This window comes from Lolium perenne, chromosome 2, assembly GCF_019359855.2.
Source record: "Lolium perenne isolate Kyuss_39 chromosome 2, Kyuss_2.0, whole genome shotgun sequence".
NCBI lineage: Eukaryota > Viridiplantae > Streptophyta > Magnoliopsida > Poales > Poaceae > Lolium > Lolium perenne.
The window spans coordinates 241,140,222-241,149,050 of record NC_067245.2 but is presented as its reverse complement, the minus strand read 5'-3'; the positions used below and the strand labels follow the sequence as shown (position 1 = coordinate 241,149,050).

The window sequence follows — 8,829 nt, the reverse complement described above, 5'->3', positions numbered from 1 at the left end:
TGAAACGACCAAGTGGCTAGTGCGGGTGTTCGAACGGTTGGCACACATCATCAATGTTTCCACAAAAGGTTCAATTCCCTTAGCTTGTTTAAAGAAAACTGACGGGTTTGTTGACATTGTCCCTGCACCTGCTGCTCGATCTTGTCTCCTGGTACGGGCGGGTAGTACGGGCAGATGCCTGCTCGCTATTTCTTCTCACTATTTATTCAAATCTGCTGCGTTGGGAGGCGAGGTTGGTACGGGCGAGCGGTACGGGTGGGTGGTACGGGCAGACGTGCCCATACTGGTGCCCACTAAACTCTCTCTAACCTCAAAAACCTCTCATTCTTCTCCGAAAATTCACTAAGGACTTGAAACATTAGTACATCATCCAAAAACGCATACATATATTCTGTGGAGAAATTTTAACCAGGATACGCAACTCATGATTTCATCAATGATCAATTCTAACTTTTGAATTAGTCCAAAGCCAACTATAATAGGAAATCATGCATATGGAAATACAAGTGCGAATGCGACATGAATGCAACTAGACTCAAGACACAAAATTAAGAAAGACACCTAATAACTTATGGGTTGCCTCCCGGGAAGCGCTTTCTTTAAAGCCATATAACTAGGTTGCGATGATCCATTATTATTTCATCAATATATTTCAACTAGAGAAGTTCTTGGTTTTACCTCATATGGAGGTATACGACACTTACAATCATAGCCCGTTCGAAGTCGCACCCGCTTATGGTGCATAGGAGTTTGGTAGATAAATAAACTGTTACTTCCAAGTAATGATGGATATATATGTCATGAATGGTGAGCATACCTCCATAGATAGCTTGATCAAAAGGATTAGAGACTAACAAATGAATTCAATTTTTTTTTTACCTTGGTTGGCATCATAAGGATATAATTCATAATACTCTTCCTTAGTCGTACTATCATGGGAGAACACTTCATACTTCTCTTGTGTAGCAGGGAAAAATTCAAATGTGTATTTCTCCTCTAGTTCATCATACTTGCTAACAAGTTCATCGGTTCTAGAGATATCAAGCCACTCACAAAAGGAAGCATCATCAATAAACATATCATTTGCAATGTTCTCCTCTTGTCCCTGCACATTAGTACTACAAGAATTGATCTCTAGTTCAACATTATTAATGGTCTCCAACTGAATATCTAGACACAAGGCCTTCACGGATATATTATCTCCAGTTTTGACACAATAAGGATTATTACTAGAGAGAGAGAGAGAGGCATCATAAACAAACTTGTCATTTTTGCTATGCCATAGTGTTCCTTGCTCATGAGTATCAAATATAGAAATAGAACTTGGTGTAGAGGGCATATGTGAGTGAGTACTTAACTCTTCTTCTTGTTCCCTACCATCCATCTTCATCGTGTGCCTCCTGCATATCTTCAAGTTCCATAAATTCTTGATCATTTTCATCATTTGGAATTAACTCGTCGTTCGTCAAGCTTCTCTACAATTCACTATGAGGAATACTAAAATAAATTGCAGCCAATTCTTCAATAGTTTTATATTCTTTAATTTCAGCCTTCTTTTCATTAGGAAACTTCTTTAGTTGATTGAATCCAACCTTTAATTCATCTCCTGTGATCTACAAAGACATAATCTCTTTCTTGCTATCAATATTTAGTTCAGTTGAAGCACATAATGGTGCTCCAAAAATAATTGGGCAAAAAGGATCCAAAGGTATATCAATAACATGAAAATCAGAAGGGTAAACAAAGGCTTCAACTTTAACGCAAGTATTACGAAGAATTCCACGACACTTTTGATATGTTCTATCAGAAATTACTAAAATAGTGTCAGTGGGTGCAAGTTCATGATCGGCAGGATTCATAAGAATGATAAGGGAGAATATTTATATTTGAACTTAAATCTTTTATACCTTCGAAGTCTGTCTCTCCCAATCTAAACTTAATACTTTCATACCTTTCATTTTTACCTTGGGGTCTTTCTCCAATGAGTCGAGTGGATTTACGGTCTATCCTCTACCTCATTATTTTCAATACCTTCTGGAAGCTCCTTCACTATATCTATAATGGTTTTGATCTCCCCCGAATTCCTCAATAACTTCATAGGCTTCGGTCCACATTTCATCATATTTCTTCCTTTTAGGTAGACATGATAGACCTTCAGGTTTACTGCTTGCCTTTTGGAGTTTCTCTTTTAAATAACCTGTTGTCAAATGAGGATTCATAGTGTTTACAATCACCTGGGAGTTGTAAATGTTTAGCATAACCCTTAATAATATGAAAATAGCTTGATGGCTACAAGTACATAGATCAATTGTAGCTAGTTTCAAAATAAGAGTATCGAACCACGAGGAGCTACTAGTAAAGATCTTAATGTCTCGATTGTTGCTATTTATTTAAGATTACTTAAAATTTGTCTTAAAATCCCAAGTGGGGTTTGGTTTTAAACAAGGTTGTGTTGTGGTTTGAGAAACAAAAGTAAACAAGAACAAAGAAATGAACTAATATAACCTAGAACAACGAGTATGGTTGCAGGAATGACAATATGGCTAAGGTGTTCTCGGGGAGCGTAGGATACACCACTAGCGTTAATATTAAGGAAAGGCTCGATAATGAGATGCACGTTGATAACACATCTCTAAATAACCACTGTAGTGAATTTCAGCAAACCACCTATTGGTACATCACAATTAAGGGATTCCCCATGGTTATTTGTCAAAGCATAGTGAGTCCTTTCTTATCCCCTCCTTCCGTACAATAGTGCACGGTATGTCACTTCCCAACGTATGTACTACCATACTTACAAAGGTAGTTTTCTCTCATGATCAAAGGAAAAATATTGCATGGTCGAATTTATATATTATCACGAGAGAAAACTAACACACAATCACATCACAAAGTCATAAATCATCTTTACTACATATCATAATATAACTAGGGTTTCTCCATCTCTCCCGAAGAACAAAGGAACTAATCACACATGAAGGAAATCAAGATGATCTCAAACATATGAATGGAACATGGTAATACAATTGAATACAAGATAAGATCCACACTAGGGATCAGATTACAACCAAGTAAACAAAGGAGATCGGTGTTGGAGATGGTGTTGATGATGAGGATGTTATAGATCGGTGTTGAAGCCTTCAAGATCCAAGTCTCTTCTCCTCTTGAGTGGTGGTGATGGATGAGATATTGTGGAGGCGGTGGCTATGGATTTTGCAAGGCGGCAGGTCCCCCGCCATGGAGGTATGTGGTGTTGGGTCTCTCTCCCTTGGCTTCTCCCCTCTTTATATAGGCCTAGCTAGGGGGTATAGAATAGCCCCTCCCACGTTGCCTATGACCTAAGGAAGGTCTAGGAACAAACGGGGACAAATTATGTGAAAAACGTGTTCAAAAAGGCCTTTTTGCGCGTCCAGCCCCGTGGTACGGGCGGATGGTACGTCTGGACCCGCCCGTACCTATGGTCGCTAAACTTGGAGATGTTTTTCGTATTTTGGCCGCCATTTCCTCATAAGAACTCCGATTTGAATGTTATTGGGCTCGTTGAACTCGTATGGACGAGAGCTACACCACCATGGTCTTAGATCTTTATTTTGAGATAATGAAATATGTAACTTTTTCCACTCCTCAAATGACTAAGTTGGGTGATTTCCCTCTCTTGATCCTTTTGCCTTGCTTTATCCATAGTTGTCCATAACACCTACAAACATGTAGAATACAAAGGGAAAAAGTAATAAAATCCTACTAAAATTACTAAATATGCAAAGCTCATATGAAAGTGAATAAGAACTCGTAAGTACGGAAAATAGGCATAAATGTAGCTAGATGGAGCATGAAACAAGTGACAATATGAGTAATTGTATACTTAAAGAACTCAGTGAAAGAGTCAAAATTTAGAGCCATCACAGACCATCTTGTACATCTAGGGTGTGTTTCGCGAGTCATTGAGAATCTCTATCTATCCGCATACATGCTGAGCCTAGCCAAGTTGGGCTAAGATTTTGGCATGTGTTTAATAGCACCGTGTGTGTTGATCCCTGCTGAGTTGAAATGTTTTTTGGTAGATTTTGTATGTGAAGATACATGAGGCTAATGTCGAGGAATATGAAATTATAAGAAGGTCCAAATTTTACACACATGCCCTTGAACATAAAACGCTAAAAAAAACCCGGGTCCTCATATCCCATGACCACTGCATCATGGCCTGGGATGCTTGCTAGCCATGGCTGAGGAAGTTCTTGGATATGGATGCCATGCCGTCCATGGTGGCAGAGCTTGCTGCGGGCGGCCGTGGCGGTGGAGCTTGCTTCGGGCGCACGTTGGTGGAGGTGTTGGCGACGCGAGGTTGTGGCTGGCGGAAGAAAGTATTTCTATTTTTGTTTATAAACTATAGAAATGTGTTTATGGTTTTTTATTTATAAATAATATGCGGTATACGGTCAAGAGAAAATAAAACATTTTATTTATATAAATAATATATAAAACATATGCAATCAATAGAAAAAACATTAGCTAATCATGTTTGTTTAAAATATTAGCTAGCTAATGCATCTAAAATGCATACATGAAATTTGTAGTTTATTGCCACATATTCTCGCACATTTCCATTTTATATAATGTTATATCAATGTTTTTATTTATTTTGGGATTTTTTCCAATGACCCCCCTTATTTAGGTTACTAGATGATACCCCGCGCGTTGCGGCGGGATTGATTTATAAAATAGTTCAACTATACGTATTATGATTGTGTAAAATCAACTAACGATAACACCCATAATGATTATTATAACATGACTTGTACTCTCTTTGTAAGTTGCTCTTTCAACGTCTCATTTATCTCATGCACCATTTGTACTACTCAAATATATCAATCAACTACAGTAGGGTTATTATATAACTAAAACAATTCACACAAACAATTAGCAGATTTTTTTTCCCTGCAATTTTTTATTATTTTTCGTTGAGTAACTCACAAAGGTAATACTTTAAAAAATATGTTCATCTCTCATCACCACAAACCTGGCGTAATCTCATAGTAGTAAGAGAAAAAAGAAATATGTGAAAGAGACTGTCAACTATTATTTGTTACCATCGAAATACAGTGATGTACTGTACTATAGATGGGGTATAACTGTACAGAGGCTTAAGCAGCTTGGGAGAAACAAAGAGAAAAACGAAACAAAAATAACAGGCAGTTATTAGTCCTCTAAAATCTAACCCAGCCAGCAGATTATCTTAGGCCAGATGGGCAATCTATCCAGCAAAATTTCTTGTCGTCGAGGACACGTCGGCTTCTAGTCTTCAATATATGCCAAATAATATACACAACGGCTGAAAGCTAATGATTTTATGATGCTTCTTGCGTTTTTTTAGACATTGCGTCGACCAACTGGCAATATAGTTTGAGTTGAAGGCAATGGGAACAATCTGGGTTGGGGCTACCATATCAATTTCCTAAAGGGGCACCCAAGAAATAGGTGCACATCAGATTCTAACGCGTCATCACAGAAGCAGCAATGTAGCACCTTGTCAGAAGTCCATAAGATGGTTCAAAGACAGCAACCGGAGGAATAATTGCACTTTAGGTTCAGCTCTGGCAAGTTCATGGAATGAATTTTGCGAAAAAACCGAGCTTCATAAGCACTCTTTGCTGAATAAACACCATGCGCGGAGAGGTTCAAGGAGGATTTTATAGTGTCAAGCAAAAAGACAGACTGGATCTCTTCCCATAACGATAGAAACTGATCTAACTGAACTTCATTAGAAATCCAATAAAATACATAGAAATCACCGGTCATTCAAATATTCTTTGCAGTAGTGGATCTATATTTGTTTCTCCAGCTTCATAAAAACACCAGTTACCTAAATTGCATGTTGGATAAAAGCACCATATAAAATTCAGATCAAAGGATGAACATACAGTGCCGTCAACCCTAGTTGCATGTAGGGTAGCTTAACTTGGGTCCTGAGATAGCCTTAACCCAACTCCTGAAATTTTCTGAAACAGCAGAGCCGGAAAGCAACGTTACTATTTTTTTTTCAATGGTACATTACTATTATTTCACATTGAGAACACCCAAGATGACGATACCTGAAGAGAATATTCCTGTGTATCTGACTAAATCAGCGGAGACTCCAGGGTAGCAAATACATGTTACTGCAAGATAAAGAAAATAAGATATGAACGTGGTCATCCAATACAAATTAAAAGAGATGAAAGCTTTTGTACCAGCGTCCGTAGGCAGCAAACTCGTGATGATCGCTGCTTTCTCGTAGCTTCAACGATCAAGACGCAGAATCCAATAAACTCGCTTGCATGCGGAATCCAACAAATTAGTGTGCTTGAGTGAGATGCAATCAAATCGTGTGGAGGGGCAAAACGTGGAGCAGCTTTCGAGCTGGAGCGCAACTGGTCAGATTGACAAACATTGGTTAGGGGATTGAAAAATAGAACGGATGATTAAAATCGACAGAATCGAGAGCGGGCATCTACCTATGTGGAGACCGGTGCCACTGGAGGCGAAGTGAGCATGCTGGTGTGCTTGATGCCGATTGCAGCACGGGTAGGTTTTTAACCTGGAGGCGGTGGCGGATCAGTTCATCTAGCAGTTTCTACTGCATGAATTTTAGGATGCACCATGCGGTTTTCATTACCATTTATGGCGAGAGGGCCGTACGTCGCGGTGGCAGAGTAATTAGTATCGATGATTATCCACGATCAAGAAGACGAACGGTGCTGCTACGAACCTTGCGATATTGCTGTGCAAGCCCACTAAGGCACGTCCAGCAATTTGGCTCCGCGAGCCATGTGGGTCGGCCAGCCCACGAAGGGGTTTCGTACGGATACGGGGAACCGGGAGTCGACTGAGGCCTCGTATGAAGTGGTTTCGTGCAGGGAACAATTAGCGACGCCCGACCGACGCGACAACACAGGGTGGAATAAAAGAGGTGACGTGGCAGCACGAGAAGCCAGAAAAATCAAGTAGTGGGGGACTCCTATTTAGAGATAAAAGATAACTCTGCAGAACAGAAAAATCTTTTTTTGTGTATTTTTAACTTTCACGGACCTAAAAGAAGTCAAATTGATCGGAGATTTTTTTGAGGCTCAATATTTCACAAAGAGAAGGAGAAACTCAAGAGGGATCCCTGAGGCCCAAAAGAGCCTAGGTGGTGCGGCCCCTACCCTAGGCCGCGCTACCTGCCCTCTTTCCCCCCTCGAGCATCGTTAATCATCCGTCTTCATTTGCAGATCGATGTTTTGACCTAAAAACACCTATAAAATGGTCCCCTACTCATCTCGGGAGGAGAGCACCGCAGAAACACTGAAACACCAAAACAGAGACATGAGTAGCTAAGATTGGAGGGGGAAACTCCGTCGAAGCCGCCACCGGAGGGATCTCTACCTTCTTCATGTGTATGAGTAGATGCATATCATGTACCCCGTTCTCGAGTGCTTGTTTTGATCCAACTTGTATGAGAGAACATGTGTTGGGGAATGTGTGTATTAGTTGTAGTAAAATAGTGGTATTGGTTGAATAGTGACAACAAATTTGATATCTACTATGGGTTTTACCTATATTTTGTTACCTCACTAGGGATTAATTAAGTGAATTCATGTTCTATAACAATCTGGTTATAACTATGATACTCTTGTTTGTTCAAGGTAGCATATTTGTAATTCAAACATCATGTCAAAATTACCTAAGGCTACGCTCTGTTAATTCTTAATTCTAGATTGCTTGGAGTTTCCCTTTCTAGAGGAATATAAGAGGGATGTGTTGTATCATCTCTATGATAGGACGTGATGCCTATATAAATGCTAATCATACACATAATGAAGTTTCATCAATATTATATTTCTTGTGAATTGTTTTATGTTCACTACACCTTTATGAGAGAGTAGTCAAGTGAACCCATGAACCACGGTCCAATTTTAAACATCATAAACAACTTTCCAACACCGTTACTAGCATTTATATTTATCATATTAATTAAATCGAAAAATATTTTTACTATTATCAAACACAAACCAAAACCCGAAAATACCATCGTATTATTGTTTTTACCGTGCTTGTCTAGTTATAGGTTGTTTTACTTTACTTTATTTATAAGATATTTCAGTTTTACTAATAAGAAACCTTGTGCTTGACAACCACACGGTGGAGTTGGGGACATAAGGAAATTACTTTATTTTCTAGATTTCTTGAAGAGGAGAAGAAAAGGACAACTCTAAGCTAATTCCTCGAGAGTTCGATATTGTAAGGGTATATTGCCTATATGTGTGGTTTCGGTAATTAGTGACAACCCCTATGGACTAATGTTTTCATTGAGTTTATATGAAGGAATATTCCATAGATACTACTTGTAGTTCATGTGTTGGATTCAAGTATGGATGCCATGAAGATAAAAGATATACCTTGAGTATTGGCATCAAGATCATCGATTTGAAGACATATATGTGATATGATCAAGAAGAAGAAATGAAGAAGGAGTTCTTATGTGGAGCTCAATATTAGCCATGCTCTAGCTTATGTGATAAGAAATGAATGATCAAGATCTTGAGTGCTTGATTCCAAGTGAAGAATTCAAGTTATGACTCTAAGTCGGTGTCATGATAGTATCATGAGTTGAGCTATGGTTGACTAAGATTTAGAGCATGCAAACAAATGAAGAATTCTTTATACACCTCAAGATAGTATGATAGAGCATGAGAAGATACAGGGTTGACCAATACAAAGAGTGAAGAATAGATTCAAGATTGGTCAAAACATGAAGCATGAAGAATGTGCCACGAGAAGTCATGTGTTATGGTATCTTTCCATGGGCATGCA

General features: G+C 38.9%; 1 long non-coding RNA gene across 1 annotated transcript; it reads right to left on the bottom strand.

The window, feature by feature from the left end:
* Window positions 1–4,574: 4,574 nt before the first annotated feature.
* Window positions 4,575–6,524, bottom strand: LOC127330538 (uncharacterized). The gene is made up of 4 exons (XR_007869313.2): window positions 6,492–6,524; window positions 6,228–6,407; window positions 6,090–6,155; window positions 4,575–5,996 (listed from the first exon to the last, which is right to left on the bottom strand). It is a non-coding gene; the product is annotated as an uncharacterized lncRNA (long non-coding RNA).
* Window positions 6,525–8,829: the final 2,305 nt, after the last annotated feature.